The following is a 19557-nucleotide window of genomic DNA, read 5'->3' on the forward strand; positions in this document are numbered from 1 at the left end:
ACAAACTATGTGATGAACTGACCATAACCCCCATTCCCCATCTTCCTGCACCACTGTAGGAGAGGAGGGAAGAGTGGCAGAAAGTGTCTTTAAGATTTTACTTCTTGCTATCCTTCTGTGATTTTGTTAATAATAAATTCAATTACTATCCCACATTCAAGCCCTTTTTGCACATGACAGTATTTGGTGAGTGATCTTTCCCTGTCCCTATTAAACTCATGAACCCTTGGTTATATTTTCTCTCCTCTGTCCACTGATAAAGCAGAGTGAAAGAGTAGCTTTTGGTGGGTGCCTGGAATTCAGCCAGGGCTAACCCACTACATAAAGTAACCAATTTCACAGATTTTCATCCCCAGTACAGAGAAAATACTGTTCAAATTGCAGCTGAACACCCAGTTTGGATCATATCACAACCTCAATACATTTTTAAGTTCTCCATGCCCAGCTGACAAGCCATCATTGATAATTGTGCACAAAACCACACAGAATGGATACACTGTGTATCAATAACCTGGTACTACACCCACTGCCCACAAGAGCATTTTTACATCTCTCACCTTGCATATCTTGATGCTGAGGGACCATAAACATTGGTAGAACAATCCTGGAAATGTAAGAAAGATTTCATCTCTCTTGTATCTCAGTATCCTTTGGTAGCAGTTCTTGCTCTTCCAGAAAGCTCAAATTTCTTCCCACTTTTTCAGGAATAGAGTTTGGTAGATTGGTGGTTTGAAGGGCTTTTCTTATTTCTGTAGTTCAGGATACATAAAACTAAATGACCTTAATCTGGCAATCATAGTCAAAAGACCTCCCTAATTTGTTGTCTGTTGTCCCTTTAAGATGATTTGTTGCCTAGGAAGGAAAAAAAACTCCTATAATTTCAAATAGTGGAAATTGAGAGCATGAAACTCCAGGATAAGTAATTTCCCAGTATCATTTTCTGGTCTGGAAAAAGGAAGGGCTCCGGTGCTCTGCTGTGAGCTCTGAACTTTCAAATGTATTTGCCAGTTGAAACACAAAATGGATTTCTGTGTTAGGTCTTTCACACAGGTGTTTTTCTTCTCTTTGTGAGACAAATACTTCTGTATAACATTTCACCTGTCCTCTAACAGTTCCCAGTGGCTGGTGGGAGAATCTCATTATCATTTCAGAGTGCTTTAACTTATGGAACTTCTGCAGGTGATTGTTTTAAGTTGGTAGCGTGGCAAAGTTGGAAAAGATTCAGTTGCTTTATATCTATTCTTGCAGAGCTACAAGTTGTGTTTCTTTTGGGGGGCAGAAGCTCTCAATGTTCTTTTTAGCATTTTATGAAAGTTTAACAAGTCAGTACAATAAAAATCAATTAACCTGTAAACTTTTTTCTTTTACAAAACTGATTACAAGAGACTAGTACAATTAACTAATCAAATTTGTAGTTGGAGATGTATTGATTGTGCTTAGTTGATTAAATTGATTGTTAATGAATTAGTATCTGTGTGAAATTAAATCAACAGCATCTAGTTGTAGATGGAAGGAAGATTCAAATTATGAAGTTGTGCAGCACAGCTAGAGAACTGCAAGGAATTTAACAACCTTCCAACTCTTCGAGACACAGTTCTGACAATCAGATTGGCTTCATGAATTGCTTTTTTCTTTTCTTTTTTCCCTCTTTTTTTTTTGTTCTGCTCTAAAGAAGGTGAGATTCACAATGCCAAAATAAATGTTTACAGTGTAAACGGTGACATAGCCAAGCTTCTCAGTTAGCACCTTTTTAGTTCATAGAAAGTAATAAGCACTTGTCAAATGTCCATTTTAAATTATGTGTTTAAAAATGGTCACATAAATTATATAGTCCAAATTTTTACTTCTCTTTATTGACTCTAATGAAAGTGCAGGGTATTAGTTTGACTGTAGACATCTTCATCGCACATCTAAAATATTAGGTGGAAATTATCTTATCAAAATGGCTCAATTTCATTTTTCCAGAAGATTAGTTCCACACAAACACACTCTTGCTCTCTCCAATGAAGCATGCTTATTGAAAGCAACATTTGCTAAAATGTAGATACTGCAGTGTTAGCATTTCTTATGCCCACAGATGTGTATTCACACTTTGAGAAGTGTTACATCAAAATCAGTAATTGGGAGGCAGAAAACCCCAATACTATAAAATACAGAAGAGAAGGTATTTGAGAAGAAAGGAGAAGCTCCTCTGCTTGCAAGGAATTGAGCTCTTCAGAAGTGGTAACTCAGATGAGGGAGGCTCCAAGTAAGCCTCTGGTTTGCAAAGCAAACTTGCAGTTTTCTCACTGCATAAAACTACCAAGCTACTGATCATTTTTCACCATAGAGGTCTAGAAGCAATGCACTGTCTTTGGAGCAGCTGGACACATATTTCCTTCTTAAAGAGGAGCTAAGAATAAATCATATTATCTGGTAAAGTGGCCCAGTTTGGAATAAGAGTTAAGAATATAACTTTTAGTTAAGGAATTTCCTCTACTTTCTTCTCTCTGTAAATTACATATCATACACTGGGTTTGGGGTTTTTTTATGATATACATACATTCCAATAATCATCATAATCAAAGAAGTAGGAAAGGATAGTCCTAGCAGTAGGAATTCACAAGTAATACAAATCCCTCCTTAGGGAGGGCAGTGGGAGTGTCACAAGTTCAGTTTCTTTGCTTTCTGGTTTTGGTACAGCCAGTTACTTTTCCTTTTGTTCATTTACAGTTATATTTTTTCATTTATCCTTGTTTTGTAAGTGGGAGACTTGATAGATTCCTGCTAACTTACCAAGCAGCAGAGATACCCCTGTAAGACTGCAGCCCCTGTGGTGCTTGCACCCTGGGAGGAGATTCCATGGGAACTCATGGATGGGAACTCATACCTCCTTAGTGAGTCAGCCCAGTGCCTCAGGTCCAGAGACCATGCTGTCCTGGTCTCTTTGCTCATGGAGCTCCTTGTGCTGAGACCCCGTATCTGTGTTAAGGTTTTAGCAGGCCCACCCAGCAAGAGCACAAGGAGCAGAGGGTGAGGCCTCTCTGGTAATTTCCCCAGGAGCAGGAGTTCTGGCAGTGACTCTAGCAGAAAAAGAGATGCTCCCACATTTTCTTTTGTGTGACTTGATGTACTGACTGTCAGCTCTACGGGTAGAAGGCTGCTTTGCCAGTTCAGCTGTGCCTCCACAAGGGAAGGCTTACAAGCTGTATCAGGGTTTTGTCAAATCTTAAATTATTGGAATAAATGTATGTAAATCTTCAGATACATTCAAGAGCTCCAGAGTAAATATTCGTCACTCTTAAGATTAAGAAATCTAATAATGTTTGATAAAAGATACACTCTTGAACTCTAGCTGTTTCTTATCTGGTAAAATAACTTTGTAAATGATTCTGAATAGGAGGTTCTCATTCATTTGGTTAATGCACTCTCTCTGATACAACCATCCTTTGTGAAGGATGCTTACATTTTCTTGACTGTAATTCAGCTGGTCAGCAGATAACTTACTTTTACTAGCATTCTCACAAATTTTCCAAACAGAAATTACCCATATCTAAATTGTATGCTTCAATTTAGTGCTGCTCTGACATCTTTTTTTCATGCAGCTGAGAGCTAGTGGCAACACCTTCCTGCTGAAGCGTTTTTGTTTCAGGAAAAATAATCCAGAGAGAAAAACAGGATAAAATAACAGAGCATCTGAATCCTTCAGATCTCAAGTACAATTTAATTCACATAGACAAACTTCATTAAAGGAATATAAGTATTGTAAGCTAAGAACATGAAAGGGTTAGGGATAGAACTAAGAAGGGAAACACGGGAAAAATTTAAATAGCAAACGATATGCATGACAGATCATGCAGGTTTTCCATAATTCCTAGGCATTGGAGATGCATCCATTGGTAGTTTTAGGTCTAATGATAAATCATAGGATTTATAATTTAGATGGGGATGCTTGAGTTTTAATTTGTTTTACAAGTTTCACCTTAAACATAAAACAATTGGGACCAGAACTGACTTCCAATAAAGAAACTTGATCTGCCTGCTCCACCAGGATTTTAATGCTGCTCTGAGCTTGTAGAATGTTCCTGTGTCGTGTTCCCTCTCCTCTTGTGAAGCAGAGATCCCATTATACCTCTGTTGAATCGTGTAATGAGGAGCTAAAAAAAACTCCTACTGTGAGTTAAAATCGAGTAAGATTTCTGAGAAGGACAAGACCTTCTTTTAAATTAAAGAAAAACATCCTGCCATGTTTCTTATTTTTAAAATGAACCTCTCTGCCAAAAAAGTAGGGAAAACAAACAGTAATATATTGAAAGCTAATATATGTGCGTTTACATGCTCTGCCCTGTTTAATTAAAAAAAAAGGACTGCAGGTCTCTACCCTTTATATATATTATGTATACTCTTCCTTTACAATCTTTTCTACTTTTTATTCCTGCATAGGAATGAATGGAAACCTTACAGAGAAAATCTCCCAATGAAATAATTTTTACTCCCTACCAGTGTATTCTCCCTCTACCACTATATCATTATATTCCCTTCAGTAACAGCTCTACAGTGCAGTATCTCCAAGTGTTCAATTTTTAGATTATTGAAGTTTTAGAAAAATTTAAACGGGTCTTTGTAGTATCGAAGAATTCCTTCAAAGGAAAAAAAAAAAAAAAAAAAAAAACAAAGAAAACCCCAACAAATTGATGTGCTGTTTTTCTGCTTGTCTAATAGCAAAACAAGGCATTTGAGGTTGTTTCAAGTTGGTTAGGAGGATTGCAAATTGTGTCCCCAGAAAAATAGCTTTAACAGAGGATGGCAACAATGTACTCCTCTGTGTTTATAAGCCAGCCTGCAGAGCAGGCTGTCACTTGGGAAATTTCTACCTGTTTTTCCATTAACAAGCAAGGAAATAACAGATCATTACAAGAAGAGGAAATATTCAGAAAAGGTTATAGGTAAGACTTCCAATTAACTCAGCTAACACAGGTATTACTGAAATTTGGAATCTTTGGCAGTTTTTCCCATTGGAGTTAAATGCAGTATATCAATATTCAGCTTCTTCACAGTGTATTTTCAGATACATTTTTTGCTAGGTAGTAGCTGGTTTATTCTCTGTAATGAGGCTTCCTGTGAGCACACTATACATGAGACTTTGGCTTTAACAAGTAATATGGTGTGCTGCCGCACACATACCCAGCTTGCCCCTCTTGGCACAAAAATTTGTATGTGGGCTTTTTATTGACTATAATCTAGTAATCATGGTTTTCAAAGCATTTGTTTGAGGACAGTGGTTGTAATATCTCCACTACAAATGATTAAAAATCAACAACTTGATGTTAAATTTGCATATTTTTGTAACTTGGTGGGGAAAGAATTTAAGACCTGTGATGTTGTTGCATCTTATGCAACTTGGATGAGCATATCTCTTTGCTGTGTAGCAATGTATGCAGTGTCATCCAGTCACACATTTTCGTCCCTGGGCCCCAATTCATACTGACTTCACATTTTTCCTTCTACAGAAGTATGTCTCTGTGTACATTACAGATGCTGTGGCTTAACAGGATTTTCTGGTTGCTATTGCTAGGTAGGGCTAAACAGAAACCTCTAAAAAAATCTTGCAATGAAATGCTTATTTCTCTTTAACTGTTTATCTGCCAGATCACATTCCTATGCTATGGCTCTGCCACATGGCATCTCTGAGCTGACTGTATTCCCTTGCTTTGGCTCTGGTGTTCCTTTAATGGTTCAGGAGGACCCCTCAGTTCCCTTAAACAGCAGGGGAAAAAAAAAAAAAAAACAAAAAAAACAATTCCTCTAGACTGAGTTTCAGGATATGACTTCATATGTTTTTTTAGTGCCCAGATGCAGAGTTTCATTTCTTGCCCCTCAAAGCCCAATGTCTTGCTTACACCACCCACCTTCTGCCAACTTGAGTGCCATCTACAGCAAACCAGTTCAGATCACTGAAATGGCACAAAAATGACTTGGTAAAATATGCTTAGACACACCTTGCAACTTCACCCTTTGCACAGTAAGTATCCCTCTGTGAACAAAACATCAGAAAAAGGTTCCTGACCCTTGGTGAGTTGCCTTGTTCCCCTTGCCCTGATGCTGAGGAGCTGAGTTGTGCCCACAATAATTGGTGAGAAAAAAAATAGCACAATATGGCAAGACAGGAAAATGTAAGCATTTGTCCCAAACCTACCTGAAGATAAAAGTCTGCAAGAGTCTATCTAATGTAAAAATATTCTGAATTCGCCTTATGTTTCAAAAATATAGCTCAGAATAATATAGAGAATCTGTGTCATCATTTGTTATTGTCCTCTGAACTTCCAATAATAAGCTTGATCCTCAAGGCTTATAGTATTGCATCCCACTGATTTAAGCAGTTTAGAGATATACAAACATACACCTCCCAAGCTGTAAAACATTAAACCTGTAAAGCTCTTAGTGCTACTGCCTAGGATCAATGTTTCATTTCCTAAGCTCTGTACTAACCTGTATTTTTTTTTTTTTTTACTAACCTGGATTGATGCAGATTGCTCTGAGAATACTGGCTGTTTTAATGTCTCTCTTGATAAGACTATCCTATTATTAGTATGTGGAAAAACAAAGGGATTTAAACTTTCCTAAAAAGATAAAATCAACAGACAGGAATCGCCTAAAAAGAAACACAATATGTTGAAAAGAAAAAAAAGGACTCTCCTTCAGAACATGGACACGTTTTAGGTGTTTTAGTTGGTTTTGACCATGTTTTAGTTGGTTTATATCTGTCTGAATGCTTTGGACAAGCATTGCATGGGCTGAATTTGTTTAAACTACATGCAGTCATGCCCATCTCTGCATGCTCATCTGGGGCATGGACCTGCACCACGAACCTCTTCTGAGCCCTAGGACATCGTGTCCATTCCCTTTCCTTTTGGAAAGGCTCTGGAGACTCAAATAGAGCATCAGCCCTAGGCAGTGCTGGGTTGCAATGTTATTGTCCTGCTGCTCATGGCACCTTTCTGCTCACTAATCCTGTGATCCCAGCTCACAGGACAAAAGAATCTTGCTCTCACCTTTAACTCTAAGACAATGCTGAAAATACTGCAAACATTCAACAACCTATGCCTGCTAAAATGAGAGATAATGTATTTGTATTGTATTTTTAGATTATTTTCCCAGGGCAACAAAGTGTGAAGCCAAATCGCTCGGTGAATGAAGAAAGTGCTAGGCTGTCTGTAGTAAAATCCACTTTTTGTATGTCAAGGCAGCATGAATCTGACTCCTGACTGACAACCATTTCTCCAAGCCTGACACACAAAAGGAATAGACAGTTCTGCAGTCAATATTTTCAGGTTCTGATAAGCAGACAACAAAAGTCAATCTGAATAAGAAACAGGCAGATTTTGGCATACCTCCAGGTTAATATTAAGGCCTGTCAGATTACTGTAATGTTTTCTTTGGTCTACTAAAATGTTGTTTACTAGCTAATATGTTGTAAAGGATACACTTTGTTATTTATGAAATTTAGGCCTGCAGGTAATTGGTGAAGGTGAAGGCATTTACAAGGGAGTTTTATTTTAGGATTAGAGCAATAGCTGTTCAATTTTTATGTTGTATTTTCCCAGTAATGTCAGACATGTTCAGAAGCTTATCTGTCAGACAGCTATGGACAATCATTCAACTCTGAGGCATTCATTCTTATCATCATCCTTATCAGAGTCACATTCATCCACTTGGACATTGCAAATCAATAACTGGGAATTATTTGGGGAGCATTGTGGCAAAACAGTCTCTCAGAATATAGCGCTTAATGAAGTAGAGATTGTGTATGTTTTTTGCAGTTGGCGAAATTCACATTTTACCTACAAGTTGCTGGTAGTTATGTCCTTTTAGTAATTCAGTTTTCTGTAGGCATCTTTTTAAAATCAGGTTTAGGCAGAAGTAGTTTTGAATTAAAGGACCTACATTCAGAAATCTCTTCAGTACAATATGTTGGTAGCATTGTTTCTGTAAGTACATTCTGTGTTATTTAAATCATTCAAGAAAAAACACAACCTATATGCAATAGCTGTACTTGAACTACAATGCAGTTATTTAGAAAAGCATCAATCTTGATTTGACATTACTGGCAAAATGTAGCATGCTTTTTTTTCCCCCCAGAAGTTTACATTTCCTGGTCTTTTCTGAATCTGAATGTATTTATACTCAGCTTTCAACCACTGGACCTCTGAAAATTAGGTAGAAGAAAAACTCTTTCACTGTCAAACTTCTGCTTCTCATATTAGATGTGAGACTATGATTAAGACCCAACCCTTCACCTTCTCTTTGATGAGCTAAGTAGATTAACCTTCTGGAGTCTTTCATTAGAAGGCACTTCTTCTAATTCTGTAATCATTCCCTAGGCTCTGCTATGAACCTTGCCCAATTTCTCAGCATCCTTCTTGAAATTTGGATGCTTGAAATAGGCACAGTGTTCCAGCCACAGTTACTCTGGTGCCAAATACAGAAGTAATATATTGTCCTTCTGTCCCCCTCAATCAAGCCTGACGAGTAAATTGGGAGTTGGGCTGCCTCATTTCATACAGATGAAACACAGTGACACTGTCTTACCCTTGAGACTTACTGTCATCCTTTTTGTCATGCTAGGTCTGTGGTAGCATCCAAATTCTGCTCTTCTGCAGGCTTCCTGGGAAGGGGCTTGGTGTGTTTGGCAGGCTTAAAGCTAGCTTTCACATAGAACTCTCCACTCTGAAAAACACATGGATTTTTTTCCCGTTGATGACATTCCATTCTAAAGACCTATAACCAGCTCTGGCAGTTGAGGTGACATTTTATATTGCCACACTGGGCTTCTCTCAAATAGCAAGAAGTGTGTGAGCTAAGGGAAGAGAGCACCCCAAGCTGTTTGCAGCTTTGTTCCTGCCCCTAGTGTGTTCCTGGATGGGGACAGCAGGAAAACACAATTACTGAGTGTTGGACCTCTGTCAGCCTCATACTTCAAAAGAGAGGAGCAACTAAATCAGCACCTGGAGTGGCACACAGAAACAGACCAGAGTTCATATTTTATACTTTATTTTCTTTCTAAGTTCTTAAAGAGATGGCAGTGGTTGGTGGTGCTCTTTTCCAATAGTGCCTCATATTTTTTAGTGATTTCTCTTCCCATAGAATTCTTACCACTCACAGATCTGTCAGCATAGAGAAGGGGTACATTTAAGGGGTACATTTTAATTCCTGTTGTTGCCACTTGGCCCCTTTATACTATGGGCCAATTTCCCAAGTTGCTTTATAAGTCTGAGGGTGAAATCAAAGTTTGAGAAAGTCAGAAGGAAGTCTGCTGTCAGTATGGCCAGGGCTAGGCTCTTCCCTCAGGCTTTCTCTGTGGTTCCTAATGGCATTTAAGTAACTAACTGCCTTTGGCTCTTTTTTATGTTTTTTTCCTGTGCATTTTAAAATTGAAGGCAATATTTTCAGTGTACATCTTTCAGGGCAGTGATGTCACTCAGTGCAGTACAATAGAGCATTTTACTAACTGTTGACAAATAAGAATGCATAGTTTCAGAGAGAGCTCAAAGAAAGTCAGTCCGTGGCTTCATGCACCAACAAAGGATTGTTCCCATTGAAAGACAAGGATAGAGTAATTTGCATCAAGCTTACATGAATCTGGCATCATAGAAGAGCCTTTCTTCAAAGCTCTGCAGATAGGATCCAAGTAAAAATACCAGCACAATTGAATAAATTATGAGCACATGAGGAATATTACAAATAATTTTGTTACAAGTTGCATTGAGGTAGCATTTTCTTTAATTTATTTTAATGCAGGAAAGTGTTCCCTGAGCTTCTAACATGTAACGCAGATTTTCTATATACATTTGTGCAGTTGTACAAATGACCTTTCAAAGTTTTGTGAAAACATGTTCTAGTTTTGAGGTTGGATATTATCCATGACAGAAAATTTAAAAGAAATCAAATAATGATCAGAACCATAAAGCTGGAAATTGCTGTTGAAGACACAGGTAATCAAGTGCATTTATTTTGTCAAGCTTGGAATTGTGAGAATGAATGAATGCATCCATGACCAGTAACACAAACACAAAGGGAACAGACACTGGATTTTCAGATGTATTTTGGAAAGATAACAGGAAATTCTAAAGGAGTTTCACAGATAAGAAATATTGCTTTTTTTTTCCTTATTCTCATTTCTATATATGGATCATGTTCACATTTATTGTACATCTTAGACATGTTATGTTTTATAGAAATGCATCTGCCTGACTTGAATTCCTCACCACTTTTCATTAGGAGCAAAGCATCAATATTTCTGTGTGGTTTATTTTACTATTTTCTTCTTTCAATAGTAATTGTTTATGAGAAAAGAAAAAAAAAAACCACAAGAAGTTATCACTGTTCATCAGCTCTGTATGGATCAAAACTAGTATTTGCAAGTGGGAATGGTCAATAGTTTTACAGAAAAGTCCACATATATGATAATGAGCTCTTGATTAGGCCACGTTATTATCTGTGCAATCATTGTATCTTAAAAATTATTTCATAGTTCAGATACTAATAAAACATTTTAATTAGTATTGCTATTAGAGTTAACACTGTCACATTTGTAAGGTACTCCAGCAAGGGGCAGTGCAGGACACAGAAAGCACATCTTGACAGTAAATCAACTCCTCCCTACTGAGGTTTGAAACATGTTTCTTTCAGTTATTTTCTTGTGTTTATTTATTGTAGAAGTTCAAGCAAATCAAAATACTTTTAAATTGACCCAACACTCTTGTTATTGGTCTATGTTCAATTTCTGAAATGGTGTTAAAAAGGCAAAAAAATCTTCATTGAAGTCAATTAATGACTGTATACCATTCCTTGGAATTATCTATATTAAGTATAAGACAATGGAACTCAAGGTCAGGGCTGCAAAATTGGACCTGTATCTTACTTCTTACTTTTAAAAAGCAGCTTTTCTTCCAGATAGATGAAATTGATAAAATACCCAGTTAAATATATCCTGTATATATATCCTGTTACAAGCAGAAGACAGGCAATGATTTGCAGCTTCAAGCAAGTCAACAGAAAACAACAATCAGACCAAAATGTCATTTAAAAGAATTTATGGAGTTAACGAAGATCTGTGAAGGGGTTTTTATTGAACAAAGTTATTTTCTATACTGGAAAAAATCTCAGCCTTTTTCTTATTCTTCTGTTGATTACATCAGTGTGACAGAAAAGGGCATTAAAGAGTGCAAAAGTTGTTTCAGATTATTTTGCACCTTGGTTTACATTTACTTCCAGAGCAATAATTAACCTGATGATTGATAGTGAATTGAAACACAGGTGTCAGAATCAGAACTGTATTTCTCTGCTAAATTCTGAGCTTGACAAAGCCACTTTTTAAAAGTAGCAACCTATTTGCTAATGGCACAGCAGTCTGTGAAATGTCATCAGATTGAAAAGATGGAACAGAAAAATATAAGCATGTTTTTAGGTAAATTTGACATCCTGGAAAGCTTGGATAAATTCACCTTGTCAGAACCAGTAATGTTGCTACCCTGGGAATCTAATTCTACTTGTCTCCTGTATATATAGCTATACTTCTTTTACTTTATTTTACTTTATTAATTAAACTTTGCAAAGATTCTGCATTCCTCAATTCCCATTTAAGTGAACCTTGTCTTTTCTTAACCCACGAGCTTGCATTTTCCTTTTGAGAAACACAAGTGGTGTGAGTTTAGTGTAGTTCCAGGAGTGACTAATCAGGTGTCTTATTTATTGAGGATGTGGAAGCTATTTTAAAGCATTTGGGTGTTTTGTATCAATTGTTTGGAAATTTGAGAAAAAAATAGTCCATCAATTAGCTTGTTCCTCATTAAACTTCACTTGTTTGAATTAAATACTTTGCAATGTTTAGGTTTTAATATGAAGTGTGAATGTCCTCGACGGGGTGGGGTTTAGTCCTGTGTGTTGGTATGGTAGGTTTGCACTCTCTTGTGCAGTCACTAATGGGTAGAGGAGCCTTTCTAGTAGCAAAGCATTAACACCACTCAGTTCTTCTGACCCCAAAAAAGAAAAAATAACAAAAGTCAATTAAATTTATTCTGAGCATTGTGTCAGATCACTGACACTTCATATTTAAATAGATATTGAAGACCACCTAATATATAAATCCTTAATGGATTCAGTTAGGCAAGCTCCAGGCCTCTGCCACGCTTGTACAAAGTTGTCTCACTCCCACAGTTTTATTAAAATAAAACACAACCTGCAGTGGAGCTGACAGCTGAGCAGCCTGGTTACAAATCAGGCTGTGATGGTAGGGCAGACCAAATTAATATTGCCATGCAGCTTGTCAAAGGCAGGGTGAAAAACAATGATGAATGGTGGAGCTTGGTCTGTAGCATGAGGGACCCTGGCCCACAGCACCTTCAAAAAGATGTGAGCTGAGGGAAGAGAGCACCCCAAACTGTTTGCAGCTCTGTTCCTGCCCAATGTGTTCCTGGATGGGGACAGGAGGAAAACACAATTGCTGAGTGTTGGACTTCTGCCAGTCTCATACTTCAAAAGAGAGGCTAAATCAACACCTGGAATGGCACACAGAAATAGACCAAAGTTAATATTTTTACTTTTTTTTCTTTCTAAGTTCTTAAAGAGACATGATCATGTGTATTTTCACATCTCATGTGGACTTGAGGCTTTCATTAACAAAAATATTCTGGAAGTCAGATTCTGGATGTTCAAAAGGAGAGATATTTAAGTAATACCTGTAACAGTGCCAAGCAGTGACTGAAAAGTGCATTGAACCAAGACCATGAGCTTTTACTTTCAGCATGTGAGTTAATGGGCAGATGAGAGCCTGTCTGAATTAAACTGGTGCATGGAGTTGTAACTAGAAGGATCATTTTAACCAACAGTCTTTTGCCGTGATCAGTAAATGCTGATAAAATGAGTTCTCAGCACCTATTTGGATCAAGTGATAGGTGATCCCTTTGAGTGATTTTAGGATGTAATTCTGTCTTTCCGTCTCTGCAGCCTTGCCTGGTAAATATAATTGTCAGGGTAATAACAGTGTCTTCTGATTTTGCTTTCTTGTCTTGATACATGCCCACAGAAGGTGCTCTGGAATAATATTTTGGCTCTCAGAGTCTGAAAAATAATAAATGGTTTTGTGAAGTTAGATACCTTAAAATTTATTGTCAGGGATATACAGGACTATTTTTCAGATCAAGATGCTTCACATACAGAACTGCAGCTCTTCACAACAGTAGTAAATATTGTCACTGAAAATAAGAGCAGATACAGGTTAGAATAAAGGTATCAGCACTGTGGAGTATGATTTGGGGCTTTTCTTTTTTAATTAAGGTTACTGGAAAGCTACATAATTATTACATCCACGCAGAAGGAAGAAGATCAATGTATGCTATAGAGTAGTTCAAGAAAATAATCTGTCTTTAGAAGCTATAAACGTACAGCAATTTAAAGAAAAAAATGAACAGCAGTGGAGAACAGTGGTGAAGCAATTATGAGAGTCGCTGCAGAAGAGTGTAGGAGATGTGCACTATTGGCCTTGGTTTCTCTAAGTTTTAGCATTTGCAGTGGCTCGGAGATAATTAAAATGCAAATGTGTATTTCTGCCTGGCAAGAGAATTGCACTGTCTGCTGTGGGCTGTGGCTGCAGGCAGGTAACACAGGGTGGGCACCCAGCAGCCCTGCAGGGCCACCTTCCCCACTCTGTGCCTGCTCCCTGCTCCTGCCAACAAGATGCCATCAGACCTCTTGGGCTTCAAATCAGATGAGCCAGCTTTGTCCTGGTTTGCAGCCCAGGCCTGTGATCTCTGCCACCACTGTTCTCATGTTTGCCAGTGCACCTGGAAACTGGCACACACAATGGAAACGTCTAAAACCCTCTGTTCCTCAGAATAATTATTGTAGTATCAATACCAGTCGCCAAAGTGGTTTTGTCTGCCTCCACTTGACTGCCATCTTCCTAGAGGAAGGAGATGCTTTAACAATATCTTAACAGAAGAATATTTTAAAGGAAGGTCAATAAATAGAAATATTGATGGACCTGTGTCCCTTTAACTAGGACACTGCAGCCTTTCTATCATGTCCTTAATAAAAATCATTGTACTTGAATAGGTTAGAGCTATTTCAATGTTGTTTTGCACATATGCATGCCTGCACATATATATCTATTTATCTATTTATATATCTATTATACATATCAATCTATCTATTTATCTGTCTATCCTCTAAACTAAGTACGTGTTCTATGATAATTATTTAGTTGGCCTGAAGATGCCATAATATAAGATGAATGGAATTTCATTCTGGTTGGGATTTATTTGATATTTCTGAATACACGTCAACAGTTCAGAGATGGTACAATAATGTTTTATTAAAACTCTTATCAGAAAAAAATGTATTTCAATTCCATATTATCCATTTAATTCTTCAGAGCTGTAAGATACTAAACCTTAGTACCTTCAACCCTTTCAACATGATCCACTCAGAAGAAAATTATGAGTTTGTATTAGTTTTTTTAGGATGAGGTGTAAGAGTAAAAAATGGGATTTTGGTGCAGTTGTTAGATGACATGTGAGTCAAACATACAGCATACTTTATAAATAAACACAGAAAGTAATGCTTTTGATTGCACAGACTGTTAAATGAAATTCCTCATTTAATTCCTCATTTGTAAGAAGACTTTTGGAAAACTTTAGTTTAAATGCTGGAATGGATTGAAAGTAGGAAATAATGTGTTTAAAGCCTATGGAGGTTGATACTTAGTGAAATGTAGGTCAGTCAGATTACACCATACACTCTCAGCTGCTGTGTTTTGTCATCTGCCTGTAATAAGAAGAACCAACATAGGTAGCTGTTATACTCAAGAAATGTCTTTTTCTTCTAAGGAGAACAGGGTGATTGATAGGAATGCAGCCATGCTGAATTGGAGTCTAATGTTGATGCTGAGCTCTGAAAAACAAGGAATAGTGAGTGACACAGGTCAGTGAAGGAATAGACAAAATAACACCGGTTTCCTTTTCTCCTCCAAATATCCTCCATCACAAAACTTATTTTCTATGACTTAGAGAAAAACATAGACGGATCAGGAGGTAAAAAACTGAACTCACAAAACCAAGGAAACAACCCTTCCTTCCCCAACACAATTTCTGCTTCTGAATGTTCAGTCTCTCACGTGCCATGAGAGCACTGGGCTCTGATGCTGTCAGGCTCTGCACCAATACCCACATGCAACATCTTCCTTCTCTCTGAGGTTCATTGGTAATTTTCCTCAGTAAGGTGGGTGGACACCACCACAAAAGACACAGCAGCTGATAGGTGCTATTTTATATTCTGCTATCTTAGGTGTAATGTTTCCCATCAACAAAAGCATTTAACTCATAAATTAGAATGGCTGTTATTAAAATGTTTCTGAAGTTATATCAGAGCTAATTAATTTGTGATTATAGCTGCTGAAGATGGAGTTGTCTTTTTCTGTATTGCATGCTGTCACTTTTCCTTAAACCTGACGGTTACATGTGTTGAACCTTAATATATAGTTAATTTATGACTATTTAGGGATTTATATTTTTTTTATTTTAATGAGTGGGAGGTTGTATGTGCACTTGCTAATAAAAATAACTTCTTGAGAGCCACTCAGAATTTTTGGACTCTCACAAGATTCACTTGATTTTTCTCACATGGCTTTCTACAAGTCAAAGATATAATTTTGGTTATAATTATTCAAGAAGAATTCAGCAGCTGAATCTGTGTTTAAAAAGGTAAGCTGATCGCTATATTCCTCCAAACAGTGTGGGAAAGGCTGATGTTTATCTCTGGGAAGGAATTTAAATGGTGTTCACGTGGGTTCACATGAGCCTAGAGGAGTCTGAAGGAGGGAGATACTGGACATAGTGAAATCTGTGGTGCAGGTGGAAGGGAATGTGATGCCACAGATGGTGCTGAATCTTTTTACAGTAAACTGAAGGGTAAGGAAGAGCTCAGGGGGGACTGACTTTCCATAGGAGAGAACTTGCAATGGTGCGAGAGGTTTTCTAAGGCTCAGGTTGTGCAGTCAGTGCTTTCAGTAAGTCCATGGCTCTACAGGCACCAGCATGTACTCCACAGATCCTCTGTGGGGCAGGATGGTTTGATTAAATACTGTGTTTAAAGGTCTGATTTCACCTCCACTTTTGCTGTAGCCTTCCTGGGAACAGGGAACAGCTCACCTGTCTGTCATCTCTGCTGATAAATTTTTCTCCCCTTGGCAGCTTTGCTTTCCCTGCTCCTGCCCCCTTTGGAAAAGAATTTGAAGGAGTTTGCCTTATTCCACAGCTCTCTGCTGGCGCTGTGTACCTCCTCTTGTTGGCTGCTCACGAGCTGGGAGCAAGAGGACTGACAGGTTCCTGATGTGAGACTCAATGTAAGGCATTTCCTACATCTACCTCTGAGCAGTCAGGCTGCAGGGGCCACCAGTGCTGCTGACAAGTGTTTGGGTGTTGCACAAGGGACATGACAATTGGCAGCTGTCTCAATCTAAACAAAAAGGGGCTTCCTGCTGCAGACAGATGCATGTAAAGATAAACACTTCATGATGGTACCAATTCATATCACAGGAAATTCCCAGCCTTGTTCCTGAAATGGGCACTTCTAAAGGAGAAAATTATGGTATCAAGCCTGTGTGTTATCTCCAGGGACTGGGACAAGTTATTCCTTCATTACACATTTATCAGATTGATTATTCATCTGCTAATGTGTCTAGGAGTGCAAATGCCCATTTACTTAGTTCGTGTCTCAAGGCATTAAAACTCTCTAACAACATAGTTACAGGGAACTTAATTGTCTTATAAGGTCTATTAGTAACAGAAATATGTTTCAACACTTTCTTTACTTTTGTGTACCATGGAATTCATTGGGGATACAACTGAACAAAGGTTTTTACAGTCTGTAAAGGGACTCAAATGATGAGGAAGCCCATGTTAGTTGCAGATTATTTGGTAACATTTCTGATGGACAAATCCTCTGTCCTGGATCTTTTCTTGAAAGAAAGATTTTTTTTGTTTCTAAGTTGAATCCACCTTGTTGTGGTCTATGTTCATTGTTTCCTGTCCTACCTGTTGTGCGCATGAAGAACCAATTTTGTTTTATACCCTCATCTGAGTCTTCCTGAACTGGGAGAAGCCAAAGGATACTTTCAATTCTCTTGCAATCTGTTCCTATGCTATGTGTCTCCAGACAGAATTTGCCTTTCTTACAGCAGAGTGAAAATCAACGGCAATCTTTTATGAGTCTTATACCCTTCTTCCATTGTTTTCTTGCATAGGCATAGTTTTCCACACTGCTGTTGCATAGACACTCAGAGAGAGTGATTGATAAATTTAAAAAATTGTGAGGATCTCATCATAGAGGGGTGTCTTGGCTTGAAAAGACAGGTGTCTGCTAAGGAAGGCAGGAACCTCCCCTGAAACGGAAAAATGTAAAATCCCTCTCTCCAAATTGTTGTAATTTTGAAATTAAGGGGGGCTCTCAGGCAAAGATATTGGAGCAGGAGTAACAGTACTTTATTAGGGAAGAAAATAAAAAAAGATGAAATAAACAACACTGTCAGAGTCAGAACAGAACATGACTCCCTGTTGTTCAGGGTGTTGGTGGCAGTGCAATTGGACTAGAAGCTGCAGTCGTCCTGGAGTGTCAGGTAGTGTTCTGTTGGAGCAGGGATCCTGTAGAAGTGTGTAGCCTTCCTCTGAAGGTCCAGTGGAAGAGGCAGCTGCTCCTCTGGGAAATCCAGTGGAGAAAGCCAGGCTGGTGTTCCAGATTATATCTGGGTAGGAATGTTTGGCTCCTCCCTCTGGGCAGAGCATCTCACAATGGGATGCTGTAGTTCTTATCAGTCATGCAGTGACATTGAATAGCCTGTTATCAGCAGATGTCTCCTCGGAGGGAGGAGTAGTTTTGGAAAAGATAAGGAAAACTGTCCACTTAACAGAAGACAGCTGCCATACAAATAGAATAGAATTTGCTTGGCCATCCAGGACAAGGGGGATCAAATCTCCTTAGCAAAGTTGTTGGTGTTTATCTGGTAGTGACTGGAGTCTCTGCTGTAAAGGCACTTGCAGCAGCATTTTCAGCTGTATGGGATGAGCCCTTGAACCCCTCCTCTGCTCACTTCTTGTAATCCAGGCACCATCCAGCACTTGTTTAATTCATTGCTACTTCTATATCTTAACTACATAAGAAACTCCTCTTAAATATCTTACCTGCACATAAAATACTGTCCCGCCTGACCATTTACACAGGAACAATTTATACTGATTACTTTAAAATGACTTATTTATGCAAAATTCTGCAGCAGCAACCAGCAAGAGCAGTCTTTGGGATGCAGGGTGTTAACACAACTAGCTATACAAACAGGACTAGGCACAACGTGACCTGGGAGGAGGGAATAATTTCTAGAAGTGTAAATTCTTACTAGGAAGCCTCCTGCAACTCTTGTGACTAATAGAATGCAAAGTCTTTAAAATATTTTCCTTTGGAATATTAACATTTAATATTTTGTGCTTAAGGTAATGCCATCTTGAAAAAAAAAAACGTTTCTTTTTAAAGTGACCCATATTACTTAATTTCTAACTTTTCAGGTGTATTACATAAATTAATTTCTTTCTGTTTGAACAGAGGTATGATGACAGTTCATTTTCCTTTGATATTCTTTTGCAGAAGCTATAATTTCCTTCCTTGCTTGCCCCTGAATTCCTTTTCAGGCTCTGCGTATCTCTCATGGCACTGGCATCAAACTGACCTTAGTGAGCAAGGCATGTACCTTGAAGTACCTGATAGAATCTCTGCTGTGCAGGAAGAGTTCACTGTCACTGTTTCACTGAAGCTTGATTATTTGCTTTTTTTTTTTTTTTTTTTTTTTTTTAAGGAATGTGAGCATGGAAACTTTCATATGATCACAGGACAAAAATAAAACATGGCTTAGATATGGATTCAGTACCTTAGAAATAATGTACAGGAGAAAAAAGGTTAAATGTTTCAAATGTTCTGTGGAAAGAAGAGCTAATTCTGATTTTCTGGTCTGTCCTGAAGGATTTGCTCTGATAGCTGGAGATTTATTGATTGAATCTGCATCATTCAAAGAAGCAAGTTAATGCTTTGCTGTCAGATTCTGAGAGTTCCATGCTGTGATTTGATCCATTTAAGCAATAATTATTTTTTTTTACAGTCTTTTCTTATTTGTTTTACTCCTGATGCACAGGAGTAGTCTTCCCACCTTGTTTACAGCAGTGCTTCAACACATTCATTGTTCAAATTATAGAAAAAGATCAATTATAAGGGACATGCTTGCTTCATTTGTGCTGTAGACAAATTACAAGTTTATAGAAAAGACTGTATCTTGGTTTCTGTTGGCCAGATTTGAGCACTAGTTGAAGTCCCTGGAAATGTCAGTGACTAGGGGTTGTGTGGGCAAGGGGAGGAAGGACCATGGCTCTGGTGGTCAAAACTTGTGTGGGTCCTGATTCTGCCCTCAGCTGGGCTGGTGTGGCACCACGTTATGGCTCCAGCAGGGAATCCTCAGTAGAAAATGCTGGTATCAAACCACTA

General features: G+C 38.1%; 1 protein-coding gene across 5 annotated transcripts in view; it reads left to right on the forward strand.

Moving 5' to 3' along the window:
* The window catches only part of LOC132082512 (poly(rC)-binding protein 3-like), a 496107-nt gene that overhangs the window by 293733 nt on the left and 182817 nt on the right, over positions 1-19557 (forward strand). Inside the window, exon 1 of one of the 5 annotated variants that reach the window (XM_059487471.1) lies at positions 15713-15737. The exons of the other annotated variants lie outside the window; for them this stretch is intronic. The gene's annotated coding sequence lies outside the window, so the exon portion shown is untranslated. Of the gene's footprint in view, positions 1-15712; positions 15738-19557 lie in introns of those variants that run through there. 5 annotated transcript variants of the gene reach the window in all.

The sequence above is a fragment of the Ammospiza nelsoni genome, chromosome 1, assembly GCF_027579445.1.
Source record: "Ammospiza nelsoni isolate bAmmNel1 chromosome 1, bAmmNel1.pri, whole genome shotgun sequence".
In the NCBI taxonomy this organism is placed as follows: Eukaryota; Metazoa; Chordata; class Aves; order Passeriformes; family Passerellidae; genus Ammospiza; species Ammospiza nelsoni.